Below are 20527 nucleotides of genomic sequence, written 5' to 3'. Positions count from 1 at the left end.
AAAAGATGAAAACATTATGCCATGTCAAGTTTTTCTCAAACTCTGTTCAAAATTCGTTTGAAGTGCTGGAACAGGAATCATGGGAATGCCTCCTCTGGCATGTTCAGGCACAGATGCCCAGACCTAGCAACTGCTGATGTTTAGATTTACAGCATATTGAAGTAATACTTGCAGAAAGAAGTTTTACTTCATCTCGCTTAGAGGAGGAGTCATGTCATCAGGAGCAGGTGGGGTATCAACCCTTCATCTCCATGGATACCAGGCAGGGGGCATGGATCCAAGTTGGTAAGCCAGCGCACTAAACAGCAGTATAAGTTGTAAGAACTCAGGGGGAGATTTTTCTTTGGAACACTTTAATAAAAATCGAATCGCCAGGCTGCAGGTTATGGCAAGGTTGAGCTGAATGTTGGGGAAGGGCTTCATGAGTCCTTAGTTATAAAGTCTGTAAAATAGAAACACGTTTTGAACGATAATTCAACAGTGAATCATCAGTTAATGTAAGCCTCACATTTTGGACAAGCAGATGACATTTTCATGGAACAGCCCATAAAAATTTAATGTAGAGTGAGTTCTCTTTGCATTTATAAGTTCATAGGTGTTTACTAGGATAATGACCACAAGGGCCTTTTTAAGCCTATGCATGCATCCCAAATCTCTGACAAGTTCTGATACACTTGATAAGTGTAAGCATGGGCCTGGGAGATGAACCATTTACAGGTTACCTGTTTGCATCAGGGACATAGGTGCTAAACCAGGGATGAATTTCCGGTTTCCCACCCAGTTGTCCATGTTGCACTTGGATTAGGGAGGAACTCTGCTTCACATGGATGTGGAGCCTGTTCCAAAGACAGGGTAGTCTCTGGGATACATACCTGTCTCTCCAGCAGGACCTATGTTTATGTTTATATATTTATAGTTTCTGCTATGTTAGTGAGAACCAAATGCAATGCATCAACTCACCGTAGACCAGTCACATCACATGTTTTTCCCAGCTTAATCTTAATGGTGCCATTAATAAACTCAGGTAAACCAGAAAACAGTGGGTGATGAGGACAATGGAGTTGCAAATTTACCTTAAAATCCTGACACCATTTCATTATAATCTCAGCAATGAAGTGGGTGCCCCTGTCAGAATTAATAATGTAAGGTACCCCAAAACTATGTCTTTGCTACAGTATCAGCATGAATGCTTTTAGCCCATGTGCTGATAATAATGCAAACAATCCAGCTGAAGATTCACAAAAAGTGACACATTATAAGGCAGACACATTTCACAATTCTGTACATAATGCTGAATCAGAGAATGAGAAGATGGAACAAACCTAGTCATGGTTTAATAAGTTTGTTAAACTATTTTTTATATGGTTAGGTAAATTATATGATCTTACCAGCCAAGGCAATATAGGCTGAAGTGCCACAATGCATCCATCGGGATGTCATACCAAAAAGACTTCATGCATGCTGAAGTGCCACAATGCATCCATCAGGATGTCATACCAAAAAGACTTCATGCATGCTGAAGTGCCACAATGCATCCATCGGGATGTCATACCAAAAAGACTTCATGCATGCTGAAGTGCCACAATGCATCCATCGGGATGTCATACCAAAAAGACTTCATGCAGTCTGAGTAGATACATTCTTTTCCATTTTTAATTTCTGTGCCAGCTGATGTCTAAAACCCATGTTGTTTTCAGGTTCTCCAAATTCATGCACCACCCCAAATTCATATCTATTGTCCTCAAAAATGTTCACTGCTTTATTCCTAGCAAATTCACATTTTGCATTATCACAGCACTTTCAGCATATACAGCAGTTACACCAACCAAACATCCTTTTTCATTTTCTACCGCAGAATCCATTCACAAACAGCTCTAATTCAGCATTTCAAAACATCAATCAGGTCCTTCCTAGGAGAAAAAAAGAAGTTATGTATTCACCATAACGTTCCATCTGAGTAGTTGGACTTTAATTGTCATCAACATGTGGGATGTTGGATCCAGACCGGATCCGAGATGGTAGTTTCACCAGCATCTGATCCAAGCTCCAAGCTCCTCCCCATTCCCATAACATCCCTCCATCTCCTTCCTTCCGTCAGATCAGGTTTGCTACACCCCTAACATGAACCCGATCCAAAAACCTTCACAAAGAAAACCAGGAGAGCCGCAAGGGCGCTCTCTCCTGTCTGCCAAAGCAGAAAGCACCAAGAGAAGGTCAGGCGGAAGAAGGGAGGGATGGTTGATGACAAATGAAGTCTAACTACTCAGATGGAACGTTATGGCGAGTACATAACTTCTTTATCTAAAGTAGCTAACTTCATTTGATCATCAACTTGTGGGACAGAGTCCCAAGCTATCAAAAAAAAAAACCCTGGGTGGCCCTCATGGAAGGATATTTCAGAGCACCGCGGAGGCCAAAGGATGCTCTCCCTCTGAAAACCATGTCCAATTTATAATGAGAAATAAAAGTATGAGATAAGGACCAAGTAGCCACCGAACAAATATCGTCCAAGGACACTCTAGACCAAAAGGCAGCTGACGTAGCCATGGACCTAGTAGAATGGGCATTTATCCTACCTGGAAGAGATATATTTTTATTTCTGTAAACCTGAAGGATGCAGAGGGAAATCCATTTGGCAATAGTCAAATTAGAAACCGGTTTGCCTAGAAAGGACATAGCAAAGGACACAAACAACTGGTCAAACTGGTGATGGGCTTTAGTCCTGTGTAAGCAGAAATGTAGCTGTCTATGCATGTCTAGCAAATACAATTTATAGTCACCCCCTGTTCTGAAAATTTGGAAAGAAGATAGGTAAATTGACTGATTGATTGACTGATTTATATTTGTTTCCGAGGCCACGTTAGGCAGAAAAGAAGAATTAGTATGAAGTGAAACCCTGTCTTTATGAAAAATCATATATGGAGGTTTTACAGATAATGCTTGGAGTTCTGACACTCTCCTAGCTGAGGTAACAGCCACTAAAAAGGTTGTCTTCCAGGATAAAAATTTAAAGTCCACAGAAGCAGCAGACTCAAAGGGAAGAGCAACCAAAGCTTGTAAAACTAGGGTAAGATCCCAAGGAGGGGTAGATTCTTTAACCGGGAGTCTTAAAAGAAAGATAGCTTTAATAAAGGTTTTGCAAAGTCTGGAGGAAGCTAAAGAAGCCATGCTCTCACCTACATGGAAATTGGAAATGGCCACCAGTTGAACTTTCACTGTAGATGAACTGGCACCATATACTGAAAAATGTATGCCAAGAACTCAAGGACCTCTGGAATAGGTGCTGTGAAAGGATCCAAATCCCTCTGAGAAGCCCAGATAGAAAACCGCTTCCATTTGCTACGGTAAATGTTTCTGGTGGACGATTTATGAGCTGTTACCAGAATAGTCTTGACTGGAGAAGACAGACCGAAAGTCCTCGCAATCAAGGAAAATGGAGCAGCCAAGCCGTGAGCTTCAGACTGCCCAGGTCTGGATGAGGGACCCTTGAGGGGTGCGAAATGAGATCTAGTATCGGATCCAAGATCCAAGGAGGAACTACCAGTTGAGACCAAAGACAGGGAAACCAGATTTGGTGAGGCCTGAATGGGTCAATGAGGATTATTCTGCTCCCCAACCAGCGAGCCTTCTGTAGAAATGTTGTCATGAGAGGTAAAGGGGGATAAGCATAAAGAAGACTGGGAGGCCAAGCATGGACCAGAGCATCCCTGGGGGATTGCCACTGTGGGGGGATCAGAGTGAAGAACTCGCTGCACTTCATGTTGGAAGGAGATGCAAAGAGATCACAGCAAGGCAGACCCCACTCGAGGAAGATCTGCTCTCCTAAAGGATTCAGAGACCATTCAAAAGGCATTAGAATAGTCCTGCTCAGTTTGTCTGCCAGTATGTTGGACCGACCCAAAATGTACATTGCTACCAGAAAACAGCTGGTAGAGATCACCCATTCCCACACTCTCATGGCCTCGCGACAAAGGGGGTAAGACCTGGTTCCTCTCTGCTTGTTGATGTACCAGACCACTGACATATTGTCTGTCTGAACTGCAATCGTTCCCAAAGGAAGAAAGTCATGAAGGGCCTGCAACGCTAATACGATCGCCCTCATCTCTAGAACATTGATATGCAGTTTGGTCTCGTTCAGGGACCACGTGCCTTGGACTGTCCTGCCCAAGCAATGCCCCCCCCACCCTAGTTGGGAGGCACCCATGGTCACTGGCCAGGAGGGCTGTGGCAATCTGCAATCTCTACTCCAATACGGGAGCCCATGTATCCACCATAGACTTGCTTTCTTGCATGCTTTGTGTGACTAATGATGTGTCAATGGCAGATAAATGCAGAACCTCTGACATGAAGCACAGAGAAGAAGAGGAAGATGAAGGCCATGGAAACTAAGGCTCTTACTGCTCCTCTCAGCTGGGGGAAGTAAGACTGAGAGGGAAGGAGAGCACAGGATACAGGAAGTCATATATTTCTGGAGTTAGAAAGACTTTGGTTGAAAAAAAACGATTCTCGCCTCCTATATAGTCTAGTCTCTACAATAGCTCTTGAAGAAGACTTGGATGTTGATTTGATGCTCAGCAAGTCTGACAATTTCAAGTCTGAAATTGCCTGACAAAGTAGAAGTCAGAGCCCAGGTGAGAACCCTGGTGAGGTGGTGAGGTGAGAGTGATCCTGAACAGGTCAGGTGAGAGCGTGAATTGCCAGGTGAGCCACTACACTCCTAACCGCTGTAAAGAGACCAAAGGACCAAGGGGGGTGGGATAGTGATTAACCTTTAGAAAAGCCTTGGCAAAAATCAGGAGCAGAGTGCTGGAGCATCTGTAGTACATTTTGATGTGCATATTGATGTCATGGGAGAGACACCTCCTGTCCAGTCATTCTCCTGTAGGTAAGGCAGGATATCCGGAACTTGATATTTTGGCGAGAGGAATCTAGGGGCTAGATGGGATGACTTGTTTCCTTACAGCTTTTTATTTTAGTGCTGCTGCCTCCCTTGCTTGGTGTGGGTGGTTCTGGTGGAGGTGTGGTGGGAATGAAGAGTAAGTGGATTGTATCATTGCAGTCGGGCAACCCCTCAGGGCTGCTGCACAGGCCTGTCCAAGAACGGTTCTCAAGACCCAAAATTTCTCAGACCCTCCTGCCTCTAGGCCAGCATCTGTCCAAACCCCATCTGCCTCTAGGGGAAGGTGAGTCCCGAGTGTCCCAGGAATACTGAGACTTCTGGAACCACATCTTCTTTTGCCCCCTCTGATTCCTAGAGAAGGATCTTTGGGGGTTATAGAAGCAGATTCTAATGGCAGACAATGTCTTCCCATCCTTTTCACTCTGGACTAACGTCTCACGAACTGTCTTCCCAAACAAGGAAGAATCATCATAAGGGGCATTCGCAAAAGGTGCCTTAAAGGGTTCTGTGAATTGACAAAGCCTAAGCCAGGCGGGTCACCTCATGGCAACGCCAGACCCGGCAGCCCTTGCTGCTCCTTCAGTGGAATGCGAGAGGAGGTGCATGGACATATTTGTAACCACTTTGAGAGTGACCATTCTCGTGAAAAATGTGCATTTATCCTCCAGAGACACGGACTCGGGGGCGACTCAGTGAACTCCTTGACGAGGTCTCACTGTAGACTAGCAACGTGGGCCAAATAATTCAGTGCCCTTATAGAAAAGGTGGCTGAAGCATATGTCCACTTTCCCAGACAATCCATTGTCCTGGACTCTCAGTTGGGGGGATGGGCCATAGAACATTCCTGGGCTAGTTCTTTCTTGGTGGCAGCTGCTACCACCATGGCGTACACAGGGGACTTCTTGTTCCAATTCGGTCTGTCTACTGGAGGGCTCAAGATCTTATTAGGGTGCCTGGAGATTGGCTCCATGGTGTCCAGCTCCTTCCATACCCTGGTGATAATGAGGTCCACCAAGGGATCCGTGGAGGGGGGGGGACCCAGGAGGTAGACGGGCCCATGTCAAAGGCCTCCAGGAACATCAACTCATCCGAGGAAGGTTTGGGAGAGGACCAACCCCCTCACTGGTGCAGGACTTCCATGATGTCTCCAAAGGAGACATCATTGGGGGGGGTGATCTGGGGAAACCTTCTCCTTCCTCCAAGTTGGTATCCTCAGTGAGGGACTCTGGAGAGGAGTCCAAGTGTCTCCTTTTGCATGTTCATTTGCAAGGGATCTCTTCAGTGGGACTCTCCTGAGAGGTCTCGCAAACTACTTGTAGTTCGTCGAGGGAAACAGTCTGGGGCACCTTGAGCACAGGCTGTCCCTGAAAGGGCAAAATGGCAGAATCCATACCCAGAGGCGAGGGAGTCAGGGCAGAATCTGATGAGATGGTCAGGGGCCTCCCTGGAGAGAACCCTCTCCACCATGTCGAAAGCTGAGGGAGAGTGAGCCTCCTGTGAAACTGTCAAGGAAATTGCTCTCCCCGGATCCAGTGTTGGGATCAGAGCCGAGCATGACAGGGCTGAGATACCAAGGGGTAGGCCTTGACCCAACAGTGTCGGCACCAAAGGAGAAAGGCCCAACTCCTTGGATCCGATGCCCAGGCTTCAGCTCCAAGAGCCGCTCGGGTCCGAACCAGTCGGATCTGATGTGCTCAAGGTAATGGCTGGAGTTGAGGTACATGGTACCATTGGTGCCGGCCCCGACTCTTGGATCCAAGCACTCTGATACCAGGGAAGGAGATATCGGGGCAAAGAAGGGAAGCGAGCTCCCCCCTCTGGAGGGAGAGGGGGCTGGTAAGACCCCCATCTGAATCTGGGTGCGAATAAACCTTCGCATCATTTTGTCCATGTCCACTTCAGATAGACTTCGGGTGAACTGTGACAAGTCCACCAATGCCGGCCAGGATGGTCAGTGGTACAGAGGCCCTAGAAAGAGGTGTAAGCTCCTCTGGCTCCAGTGAAAATCTCGGCGATCGGAGCCAAGGAGAAGCTGGCCTGGAAAAGGCTGTCTGTTTAGGGGTAGGACTCACCGGATCCAAATGATCTGAATGATCTGGGGATCTCTTCCTCCTCTTGTCTCTCTCTCTCTGTCTTTGCCCCTCTCTTTTTTTGAGTCCCTATCCACAGTCCTTAGTCCAGGGGTTGAGTCCCAGCCTGGGAGGGAGAGGAGACAGTAACCGAAGTAGAAGGTGTGGTCACAGCTGTAACCACAATGGAAGAAGAGACAGCCACCTCCATAGCAGGGAAAAGTCCCTTAAGGATTAATTTTGCCCTATGATCTTTTAGGGCTCTGGGGTTGAACCTCGCACAAATAGAGCAGTCCAAAGATAGATGGGCTACCCCCAGACACACAATACACAGAGTGTGGCCATCCACTGGAGACAACTTATGGCCGCACTCTGTGCATTTCCTAAAGATCAGCTTGGCTTGTTGATTTGCCATATCCAAAACACAGAGGTACGAAGTACCAAAAAGTTTAAACTAGCAAAATTTAAACTAAACTACCCAACTCCAACACTCACACACACTCGCTTGGAAGGAAGGGGAAGGAAGACAAGGCCTAAACCTTTTATTTTTTATTTATTTTTTTAGTGAAAGGAACACAATGCAAAATGAGGGAAGGGGAGGCAAGGGAAAGTAGGAAGCCTACCTGCACTAACAACTCAAACACCCACAAAAAGCAGTAGAAAAGTACCTACCATGCCTTCAGCTCTACACCACGCTGCTTGGCAAAGCCACAGCAAACAAGATCTGAGGGGAGGAAGGAGATGGAGGGGTGTTATGGGTAAAGGGAGGAGCTTGGATCAGATCCTGGTGAAACTGCCATCTCAGATCCAGTCCGGATCCGACATCCCACAGGCTGATGATCAAATGAAGTTAACTACTTCAGATCAAATAGTTTGTAACAATAATACAGTGGTGCATTTCTCCCTCCTCCGAAGCTGATTGCAATGGTATAGGGTTTAAAATTGGACACCGAACAATTGTGATAGTTAGGTCTGAAATCAGCAGCAACTCATATTTTGTCAATGCTGAAGGAGAGAAATACTGCATTTTTGTTTTTAGTAAAAGGGCAACCACTGCATGAGGACTAGAACTGTATGTTCATGTCCTCGGACAATTGGAGCAGTGTATTCTACAATCAGGGCAGCTGCAGCAACTGCTCTCAGGAAAGGTGGCCGTTCTTTTACCACTGGATCCAATGCCACACTGTAATAAGTCATAGATTCATGATTTCCCCATGCTTTTGTGTACATTAACTTTTTGTTATCACAGAAAAGTATAAATGACTTTCTGCAATCTGGTGCATTTGCTAAAGTTTGCTTTAACAGAATAAATGCATTTTCCTCACTTTCTCCCCACAACAGGGGTGCTGGTGTATTTTGTTCTAGCAGGTTTGTCAGTGGTTTTGCTAGCTCTGCATAATTTGAAATCCATTGCCTACAATATCCTACCATGCCTAAGAAACATCTAGGGTGTTCTGGGTAACTGGACTTAGAGTTTTAGTTACTGCCTTGACACATGGAGATAATATGTATATATTTCCTTGAGATCATGACTCATATATTTTACCTTTGGTTACCAAAGCTGTAATTTTTCTGTTGGCACCCTATCCCCTTCCTCTGCTAACTTGGTTAACAGGAAAATAATATCCAGTTGGTAATGCTGCAGTGTGTCCGGTGCTATAGAAAAGAAAGCTGAGCATAAATCTATAATACAGAAATGACTGGCCCATGATAGTCTACAGCTAAGAATAATTGCTGAATCGGGACAACTGGATAAGAGGAAAGTACTGCCTAATGTACAGCTGTCAAATCCTGCACAAACCTGTAGGTGTTTCAGCAAGACTTTTTTAATCCAAAATACAGGAGTGTTACAACAGCTTTCAGTAGGGTTAATTACTTCCTGCTGTAACAGGGACTGAATAACAAGTTAGATTCTGACTTATGACTCTGGCTTCAGGGGATATTGTGGTACTCTGGGAAGTGGTTTATTTGAACCTACTCAAATCCTTGCTGGTTTTGTAGATTTTAACTGTCCTACCTCATTAGAATGATGTGCCCATACCATATTTGTGTTTCATCTTCAATGTTTAATACTGCTAAAACTTCTTCTGTTATACCAGGGACATCCAAATACACTTCCTCGGGGGTACAATAGATGGTATTCTAGTTTGCATAACAGATCCCTTTCCATTAAATTCACCAGAGCTGTGGTACTTAACATGAATGCATGTTTCTCTTCTATTGGGCCTACTGACAGAAGCATAGGTTGTGACATAGGATAAACAGGAAGATTAGTCACACTGACTACTTTTACTCCTTGCCTAGGTAAGGATATGTTTCTGTTTGAACTCATTTTGAGTACAGATAAAATCACTTTAGCTAGAAGATCTAGGGGACTCTGATATCCTCCCTGTGGGAGGAATAAAGATGTCTTGTTGAAGTTTCAAGTAATTTATTCAGTTAAGTAGGTAGATGAACAAGTGTTCTTGTCCTAATTAGGGTGGACATCAGATACAGAGTCTCCTAGATCTGCTAGATAAAGTGATTTTATCTGGATTAATCCATTGTAGTCTGTTTCTGGTTAGTCCTGCCACCCCTGGGTCACAAGCGGGACACCAGACTTCACTCAAGCCCTCTGGATTACCTCTGTTTACTTTAACTACAGACCTAGTGTTAGCTGTATCAATTAAAAATGGGGTTTCATTCTTTCCTTTCCATCTTTCCTGATCTTTCCTTAGTTCAACATAAGGTCCCTTTTGATTTATTTATACTAAAGTACTTAGGATTATCTCTTTTTCCCTTTCTTCTCGGTACAAAGTTGAGCATACTTAAGTAAATGTTCAAGTGTTTCTCCTTGCCAGTTAAGGAGTATCTGTTTCAGGGCAGCTTGAACCTGAGATTGCAAATCCTGCCAAAAGCAGAGCCCACTGCTGCAGCTTCTACAGGACCTGCAAGACCAGGTTACATTTGAAATACTAGCTTGAGCCTCTCTAAGAAATCTCCCACAGATTCCGCTTTATTTTACTTACAACCAGTTATTTATTTATTTATGTTTCTGCCTAATCTGCACCTTACTGGTTGCTTCTAACGGTCCTTCCCTTTTCTCTTTCTGCCCTTCTTACTCTTCCCATCCTTGCATTGGGACCTATACCTGCATCTTTAACCAGTTTTCTTTAAATTGCAGGAGTAACTACTAATTTTAATAACTGATGCAGGTCTGCCAGGCTTGGGTCATAGCATTCAATAATAGTACTCATTTTTCCCAAAGTTTCACAGGGTCTTCTCTTATTTTAAAAAACCTATAACTATGTGATGCAAGTCTGTTACGGTCCAAGGACAATGGACATGAACCGTTTCCATCCCTATACCTGATGGAATTTGTCTAAGGGGTACCTATGTTATTTCATTTTTTCATTACTAGTTTCAGTGCTAGTTCCCTCATCTGTTTCATGTTCCTCCTGTTTTATTTTCAAGCATGTGAAGTATTAGAGTGTTGCTGTGTCACAATGTTTCCCTGTCTCTTCCTTATTTTATCTCCGGGTCCTTCTTCTTTTATTACTTCTTTCTCGGAATTGCAGTAGGAGGTTGACAAACATCATCTTCCAATAAAGTGGGTGAAGGGGATAAAGGTGGATAATCATCTTCAGATGTATCTTCCTCCTGCACAGATATATTGGTTACAGATATTATTGGGTAAAGGAATCTCATATTTCTTTTTCCTGCCATGGTCTTCAGTTCTCTTACTAGTTGCACCAGTTTGTGGTCTGTATCTTTTAACCCACATACTGCAGATTCTTTTTCTCTTTTTAAGAGCAATATAACCAGCCATCTTACATTAAGAGGGCCTCTCTACACCCTTGTGGCAGAAGTGTGTAGCTCAGGACCCATGTGAGTTGGAGATAGCTGGAATAAAGGCTCCGTGAGGGACTTTTCTATTGGTAGATTGTGTTCGAACTGTTTAAATTCACTTGTATTTAAGCACAATGTTTGCACGTAGCTGCATACCTTGCAACAGAGTTATCAGTGCCTTGTATGGATACAAATGCCTGGAATCACATTTTTTCCCTGAACACCACTCAGTGAAATCCTGTCAGGCTTCTCTGCTGCTCTTCAGGCAACTCAGCTGTACACTGACAAGTGTCGCTGCACTGCAGGCAGCTCAGCTAAGCACTGACAAGTGTTGCTGCACTGCAGGCAGCTCAGTTAAGCACTGACAAGTGTCGCTGCACTGCAGGCAGCTCAGCTAAGCACTGACAAGTGTCGCTGCACTGCAGGCAGCTCAGCTAAGCACTGAGTAGCGCCGTCCCACTTTCCTCGCTAATCCTATATAGATTTAAGTCCCCTTGCTAATCCCAGAGTAATAGCTGATCTTCTTCCCTCCCACAAACCAGGAATTGCCTTGTGCTATGGACAGTCAGTTTTCCAACATTTCTCCAGCCAGCCTGATTGACATGGGCATCCTGAGGCAATGTAGCAATTGCCTCATGTATACTGACAACCACTTGCTCCTAAAGCAAACAAATACAGTATGTGAGAGATGTCACTATACCATGAAACTTGAATCACTCCTCTCACATAACAATAAACAAGACATCAAAAGGTTGTCAGCTCACACACCTCTCCTCTTACACAAGATAAAGTCATGACACATAAACCTACATATGCTGAGGTACTCACCAAGAGCTTACCAAAAGACTAGGGACCTCCCAAGTGCAAACAACCCTCACATACTGGTATACAAATCCACCAGATCACATAACAACACATATAACAGTGTCTCAGCGATCAAGCCCTTAAGGCAAAACACTTCAAAACCAAATGTCCTAGTCAGAGGCGACTCAGTAGTGAGGCACACAGATGTCCCTCTCACCAGATTGGACAATTAGAAGGTCACAGTCAGCTGTCTTTCAGGTGCAAGGATCCACTAAGTCACCATGCACTCAAGTCACCCAGCAGCAATTACCGTTACGATTCTGTCATAGTACGTGTTGGAGTGAATGACTTGAGATGCACTGCTCTGGACTATATGAAGAGAGACATGACAGAGCTCTCAGATTATGTGCGCCAGGCAGATATGTCCCTAGCCCTAAGCAACATTCTACCTAGGATGATGCCACAGTACAATCAAAAAATGATTCATTTTAACAACTGGCTTAGCTTCTGCTGTCATTCCAAGGGGTTTCAGTATCTGCCACCCGGGGAAGACATGGTTGACAAACCTCAATGCTTCACCAGAGATGACCTTCACCTGTCTCCTCAAGACTTTGGGATACTGGCAAAAACACTTGCCTCCCCCCTAGAGCCTTTTTCGGCTGTCAGAACTACCAAACTTCCGATGTAGAAAAATACTCTAGAGACAAACTCACAGTCACGCTGCTTAACGCTAGGAGCCTAAACAGTAAACTGCACTCCCTGGAAGTACTCCTCACTTTGGAAAATGCTGACATCTGTGCAGTCATTGAGACTTGGTTCAAAGCTGCAGAGAGTACCCCAGCCATGCAGACATACAATGCCTTCCACATGTTCAAACCCTAAAACAAGCATGAAAGAACCAAAGATGGAGTTGTATCCATTTTCATTAAATCCAAATACACCTCACGACTGGTGAAACAGTACGACTCTCTTGAGCTCCTCCAGGTCTAAATAACTGTAAGTAAAATACCCTACCACATCACAGCTAGCTACAGGTCCCCCACCATGTACCAGGAGAAACACACCACCTACCTGGACTTGCTTGCAACACTCAGTATACAGCCAAACACCTTGGCCATGGGAGAACTACCTATGCATCGACTGGGCAGCTTACACAAGTGCAAACACAACAGCACTAAGGTTCCTGGACTTTGTTAACTCAAATGCATTGGAACAGTTAGTCTGTACCCCAACAAGGGGCTCAAATGCCCTAGACCTAGTAGTCACCAACAAAGGGGGGTTCATACCTCTAGCCTGGAAACATCAAAAATCTGGACAAAGGCCCATGAAAAAGAGGTACAAATCTGCATGCTGATTAACATAACATTTGCATACATAGTTACGTAACTTCACCCACTTCGATGGAATTGTGGGATACCAGTTTTCAAATGCAAACTGAAGAACAGATGACAAAAATATGACCCCAGCCCAGACCCAGAAATAAATTATGTTTTTTTTAAATGTGTAGCAATGATGTTCACTGGGAAGGGAAATGATGCTGAACCTTGGGATTTTGTTTTTGGTGACTTGCAGTATGTGGGTTTTGTGGTAAAAGTAGGATATTTAATGGACGGCAATATTCTAATCTGAGCAAAAGAATATTATAGTTTGCTACGACCTCCAAAAGTCATTCTCAATGGCATACTGATCAGTGGCATAGCTTGAATTTGTGCCGTCTGGGCTAGGGCTGTCTTTGAGCTTGCCGCCCTTCACCCCTCACAAAATCATGGTCAAGTGGAGCCCCCCCATACACTTCCCCCTGCAGCCATTCCAATGTCCCAATTACTTGGCTATTTCACCCCATTTACCATAAACACTATAATGTGCATACTGTTTTACTTCAACAATGATTATTTAGATTTCATTTAAAACTTTTATTTTACATTTTATAGCACAAACACTAATATACATTTGCTAAACAAAGCCATACAGTCTCACAATGAAAACAGACTTAGCATTAAAACTCCTCTGCCCTTGAAACTCACATTCATTAAAACAGTACTGAAATCCACATTCAAAGAAAATGCTTCTGGCCAGTGATGGTTAAAGATTAGCTTTGGGCTGTTTTCAAATCATAGCCCCCTTACATATGAAACATACATGTGTTCTTTGATACACCTTCCTGATTGTATTAAATTACATTCCTTGTATAATACAGCACACTTGTTAGAGCGTGTTTTAAATTTATTGTTTTGAACATTTTTCCAGTAAACAATGAAACAAAATGCGTGCACCAATAATGACAAAACTGCCCAATTCAGAACATTTCCATCATAAAAGTCTACTCAGACTTCTACAATCCACCAGTATCAGTAAATATGCACAATCTCTACAGAAATAAAAGTTATCCATATAATTCCACATTAAAGTGATCTGTAACTAATGAAGAGGTTGCTGCAAGCAAACAACTTAATATTTAATTGTTTCATCTACAAATGTCTATGTTACATTAAAAAATGATAAGGTAGTAATATTGCAATAGGGAATGGATGGCAAACTGATAACCGTTTCATAGTTACTATAAATCTCTGCCAAAGAGGACATTCTCAGGACTGCAGCATCCACCCCCTTTAAAAGTACAACACAGTACAGTATCAGCAATCCATCTACATACTGTGGGAGTAGAACCCACAGCCTTCTGCATCAAAAAGCAAGCATTCTATCTGTTGTGCTCCTAACATAAACAGACTTGGCATAAGCAGTGCAATAAGTAAATAAAGCAGCACACACCTGACTGCCACAAATAAATAAATGAATGCACACCTCCCTTCCAATAAGGAAATGAAAACTTCACACACGAATTCCTGCAATACATAAATGAAGCAACACACTGCAGTGAGTAAATAACTGTTAAGTAAATGAATGAAGCAGCACACACCTACCCGCCATAAATAAATAAATTAAAGCACACCTCCCCACCAATAAGGAAATGAAAGCTTCATTCAAATGTCTGCTCACACCGCCGTTAGTAAGGTAAGCACACTGCCATGCTGTTTCCTGAATGAAAGCACATTTTGCTGTTTCTCCTGCATGACAGCTTCTCCTTTCTCCTGCTTCTATGCCATTAAAGTAAAAAGACACAGTTTCTCCTGCTTGCTTAAAGCTTTTTTTTTACCTGGAGGAGCCGAGCCTGGACATACCTGCCTGCAGCCATTAAATAAGTAGCCGGAAAAGCTATGTGTTCACAGACTACAGAAGCTGACATCATTGCGCAAACCCTGGTGATGTCAGGAGTAAAAAAAAAAGGGAAATTTGAAAATTGGGCCACACAGGAATTCATGGCACCCCAATATTCTGCCCTCAAAACCAGTATTTACCAAGGACTTTGGTATGGTTGAGAGGTATGGGGGATTACTGCACTACCCCAAGTGTGCTGTCCTCCCTAGTTATGTCAGACCATGAATCTATGCCATTTGAAATAAAGATCAGACCTGATGCCCCCATGAGAGGAAAATAAAATAATTTTTTTCTAAAGCAAACGATCACCTCCTAAGTTCATAGGTTCATAGGTAGGTACTAGGCTATCTGCCCGAGAGCATTAATAAGCCTAGCTAGAGTGTATCGGCTTTCGCCGACCCATTGATTAATTAACTGATCCTCTGTCAAACAGAGCCAATGAAGTGATCCCAGAGGTGTTTCTGTTGCCCATGCACTCATCAAGGTTCCTCTTGAAGAGTGTTAGTGAGGGGCTCTGCCTGATGTTGTTTGGAATTTTGTTCCAAAGCATGCAGAGTCTCTGTGACAGGAATCTATCCCTCCAGCATGTTCTATTTATTGTTGTGGTGAAGTTTAGCTCACTAGAGTGCGTGGCTCGCAGTGACTTGGATTTCTTTAGGTGGAGCATGTCCATCAATTCTGAGTTGGACATGGCTTTGTAAGTCAGGCAGAAATCACCTCTGAGTAAGCAATATGCCACTGAGTACAGCAGTTTTTTCAGTCGGGCTGCATAGGACATATGTTTGAGTCCGGTGATCCTCTTGGTGAGGTACTTTTGTGGTCTTTCCAGCTGTTGGAAGTGTCTTGTGATGTACATCCCAAATGGGGCATTGTACTCTATGATGGGTCTAATGAGTGATGAGTAGAGGGGCAGTATAACCTCTTTATTTCTAGATGTGAGCCCTTTAGTAATTAGATGGGCCACATAGAAGGATTTCCTAACTACTTTGGCAATATGATTGTCAAAGGAGAGATTACTATCTACCTGGGTCCCCAGATCTCTTATTACCTCTTCTGTATTAAGGGGTCTGCCACCTATGTGGTAATTCGTGGGTGTTTTGTTTTTCCCAAACAGGATGACTATGTATTTTTTGGCATTTAGCTTGAGGCCATGACTTTGACACCAGGTGTCCATCTCAGTAAGGCCCTTTTGGAGGACGTCCATGTTAGCCAGAGTCAATTATGGCTCCCATTTTGCAGTCATCAGAGAACTTGGTTAGCCATTGTCTTCCTGTGCTTGCCTGTACTTCTCAGAAGTATATGCCAAACAGTAGGGGTCCCAGGACCTAGCCTTGTGGGACACCACTTGTGACTGGTTTAGAGTTGGACCAGGAGCACGTTATTCTTACTGTGTGAGTTCTGTCTGTAAGCCAGTTGGCAACCCATCTCATGACGTAAGGGTTTATGTTCAGGCTGGTGAGTTTTTCTGTAATACCCGAGTGGGAAATGGTGTCGAAAGCCTTGGTGAGGTCAAGGTAGGCTGTGTGAACAACCTTTCCCTCGTCTATGGCCCTGGTGACTGTCTCGAAGAAGTCAACCAGATTTAGTAGGCATGATCTGCCCTTAACAATGTCAAACTGGGTTGGGTCAAGTGTTTGGAGGTTCCCAATGTCTTTGTTAATGCGTTCCATGATGATGCGCTCCATAGCCTTGCAGACCAGGCTAGTCAGGCTTATGGAGCGATAGTTACCAGGGTCAGTTGTGGCCCCTCCTTTGTGGAGATGAATAACTGTTGCTGTGTGCCATTCTATGGGCATGTAGTCTGTGGAGAGGTTGAGGATGAACAGTGTGTTTAGGTGGGGAGCTAGTTTGTTCTGTAGTTCATGCAAGACGCAGCCTGGGACACCATCTGGTCCCATTGATGCTGTGTTTTTGGCTTTTGAAAGGGCTGTTTTCACCTGTGCGTCTGTGATTTTTGGGACACTACACTTTTCCAGTATTGTTGTGGGCCCTTTTGGATGTGAGAGGGGGGTGAAGTTTGCATTGAATCTTTCTGCCAGGATGTTGACAATATCAGTAGGTTCAGTACATTTTGTGCTATTTTGCACTAGTTCAGTGCATATCTGCAAGTTGCCACTTAGAATCTTAACATAGCTAAAGAAGGCTTTGTGGTTATCTTTTGAATCCTTGGCTATTTTTCTTTTGAAGTTACCCTTGGATGATTTCATGAGGGACCTTAGTTTCTTACTGATACTGATCAGGGATGTCTTTCCTTCTTGGGATTTGCTTTTTTTCTGAACCAGTTTCCTCCTTCTATTGTATAGCCTGTTTATGGCAGGAGTCCACCAAACTGGTTCCCTTCTCTTAGAGGAGTGAGTCTTGGTTTTGCTAGGGATGGCACAATCCATGCATCCTTGTAGGTGCTCATAGAGTGCATTTGTAAAGGTTTCTGCATCTAGGGCAGCATTACCCTTTAGCGTGGGGGCTGTGAAACTTACCACCTCTGTCTTGAGTAAGGTGAAGTTTGCTTTAGAAAAGCTTTTTACTGTGGTTTCCTTAGTTGGGGGTAGTGGTGGGGTGTAGACATCCAGAGTGATTCATTTATGGTCTAATCTAACCAGTGATGGGTTGACCTCCGGTGTGGAACACCTGTCGCCCATGTTGGTGATGACCAGGTGCAATATGTTTTCACCTCTGGTAGGGGAGTTTACCAGCTGATCCAGGGCATTTGAGTTGATGAATTCCAGGAAGCGCTGGGCCTGGGAGTTTGTACTCAAGTAGTTTTCCCAGTGAATGGTAGGGTAATTGAAATCGCCCAATATCAGGGTGTTTGGTAGGACTTTCATGTTTTCCAATGTCTCCAGAAAGGTGGAATGGTGGTCCTGGGTCATGGATGGTGATCTGTAGCAGGCCACAATTTGCACTGCAGATTTGCTCGATATTAGTTGCACATGGATGATCTCAGAGGTATCATGCTGCGCCACTAACCTGAAGGTGCAGGTATCCTTGATGAATATGGATACACCCCTTCCTTTTGTGTTTCGGTCCGTGTTCTGTGGCCGAAACGTGTGGTATGAGTTGTAGCCTGGTAGTGCTGGAGTGCTCTCTGGAGCCTTGAACCAGGTTTCAGTTACTGCACAGATGTCGACGTTCTCCATACTGAGGAGTGCTTTGAGCATGTACATTTTGAGATTTAAACTCCAGGCACTAAGTAGCATAACCCTCAGTTTTTTGTTAATTGCACTGTTTATGGAGGTGGGTTTGACTTTTGAGCCTTACCTAAAAAAGGCACTATGGGGCCAGCAAAAGCCTTGGCCATTATTCAAAAGCCTAGGGGTGACAGGTGCAAACCGTTTCTTGCGAAGCAACACGGCTTGTCGAGCATGTCGTCCCAGGCTGACAGACACTGGATCCCCTTTGAATGACACCAGAAGCTTAGCCAATTGTTGAAATTGATCATTCTTTTCTTTATACTGAGGTATCATTCTTGGTGAGGGCAGGATGCTACTCAGGGTCAGGGTCATACCAGCCTGGGCTACATGATCAGAGAGCTCTTCCATGTCTCTTTTCATGTAGTCCAGGGAGGTACGTCTCAGGTCATTCACACCAACATGAACAATGACAGAGTTATATTTGTACTTCTTCTGGAGTGAACAGAGTGCTTGTGTTATGTGTCAGATTCTGGCTCCAGACAGGCAGCTAACAGTAATCTTCTGCTTGTCCAGCCTAGTGAGTGGTACGTCAGTGTTCCTGACTATAGTCACCTATTACTAGTGTGTTAGGTATGTTATTTCACCTTAAGGGCTGTGATTGTGCGGCACACTGATTTTGTGTTTTATGTGTTGTCTGGTTTGTGACGGGAGGTGCAAGTTGTTTGGGTGTCTGCTTTGGAGGTCTCTGATGCTTTTGCAGGTTTTTATTTAGAGCCTCCGAGTATGATTTTGTGTATTTATGTGTATTTTTTGCCAGTGCTGTTTTAGTAGGTCTGTGTGTGGCTGGAGGTGTGGTGCAAGTGTTAACCTTCTCCTCTTGACTGTCTGTTCCAGTCTTGGGTGGAGACAGCTTAGCTTCCAATTTGGCTGTATAATTTCAGTGATGGTATAAATGGTTTCCAACCCCCTACTAACACAGACAACAATGACTCCTATGCGGAGATGTACACCAATGCCCTATATACTCACTTAAGCAAATGAAACTAAAACCAGATCTTCTTATAAAAACAAACCACCCTGGTGGACTGCAAGTATAAATAACTTATGCAACAAAAGAAAGACGCTGATATCTAAGGACAAGAAGAAGCATCCTCAGCAAAGGAAGATTGTCCTACACAGCGTAAACAAGCAAATCAGAAACCTTGTAAAGTCCTCTAAAGCTAGTTATTAGATTAGACTGGCATCCCTAGCTAAAGACAATCATAAGGCATTCTTTAACTATGTCGGAAACCTCAAAGAGAATACCCAGCTGTGTGCCGAACTTATAGTGGAACTGAGCCTGAAGTAATTGCCAATCTCCTAGATGGCAGATTTGGTGGCAATTTCAATCCCCTGTCTGCATCAGCCATACGCCATAGCATTCCTGATACCTGTCCTCTACCAATTATCTCCAAAGTATGGGTCATTCAAGCACACTCCAAGGCCAAAAATACAGCCTCTATAAGACCAAATAACATCCCAGGCTGCATACTAAACAATCTAAAACAAGATCTAGCGGAATCACTTAGTTGTCTGTTTAACCACAACCAGAGCACTGGTTTGTGCCAGAGGAGTGGAGAACAGCAACAGTAATCCAGTTGGACAAAGGAGATCTATCAACCAACCCTGGGAACTATAAATCTATTAGCCTGATCAGCCTTATGTGCAAGGCCATGGAAGGAGTCATCATGGACCTTAGCAACCAGGACATGGGCAACCTTTAAACTCTTGACCCAGCCCAGTTTGATTTCATCATGGTAGATCTTGCTTATTAAACCTGGTGAACTTCTGTGAGAAAGTCAACAAAGCTCTGGATGAGGGTAAAGCAGTCCACGCCACCTATCTTGATTTAGCCAAGGTGTTGCACAATTGCCCACTCTGGGATCATTGCGAAACTCTTCCAGATGGGTATTAATCCATTCGTCACTAGATGGGTAGCAAACTGGCTCACAGATAAAACATGCACTGTTAAAGTTGGGGAATCCACTTCCACCAGTAGACCAGTTACTAGTTTTGTTCCACAAGGATCTGTACTGGGCCCTCAGCTGTTTAGAATTTATTTTTCTGGTCAAGTCAGATGTAGATGGCTTATGGCTTACTAAGTTTGCAGACGACTGGAAACTGGGTGCAATCATAGAGTCCCCCAATGATATCAACAAATTACAGAAGGTACTGACAGAGACAAACGATTGGTGCTAGGGCCATGGAATGAAACGAAATGCAAAAAAATGCCTCATAATTCCCTTTGGCAGAGAAGTAGCCCCTGCTAGTTACAATAAAGACAGCACCCCTCTAAGCTCAAACACAGTGGTGCGTGACTTGAGAATGCAGGTTGATGGCAATTTAAACTTCGATCACCATTTGTCCACAGTAGTAAGGAAAGCCTTCTACACTACTCATCTCAGAAATAAACGCATTCCATGCAAGACCCGGTAGGTCATTACTCCATTGTACTAGGCCCTTATCAGACCACTGACTGAGTACAATGCCCCCTTCTGCATGTACCTCACCAAACACCTGTAGCAACTGGAGAGACCACA

The 20527-nt window shown here is 44.0% G+C and overlaps 1 protein-coding gene across 1 annotated transcript in view; it reads left to right on the top strand.

The window, feature by feature from the left end:
- The window catches only part of CNGA4 (cyclic nucleotide gated channel subunit alpha 4), a 321195-nt gene that overhangs the window by 231056 nt on the left and 69612 nt on the right, over window positions 1–20527 (top strand). The window lies entirely within an intron of this gene.

Source organism: Protopterus annectens, chromosome 16.part0, assembly GCF_019279795.1.
Source record: "Protopterus annectens isolate FY-2018-M chromosome 16.part0, PAN1.0, whole genome shotgun sequence".
NCBI lineage: Eukaryota > Metazoa > Chordata > Ceratodontiformes > Protopteridae > Protopterus > Protopterus annectens.
This window is presented reverse-complemented; position numbering and strand designations above follow the sequence as displayed.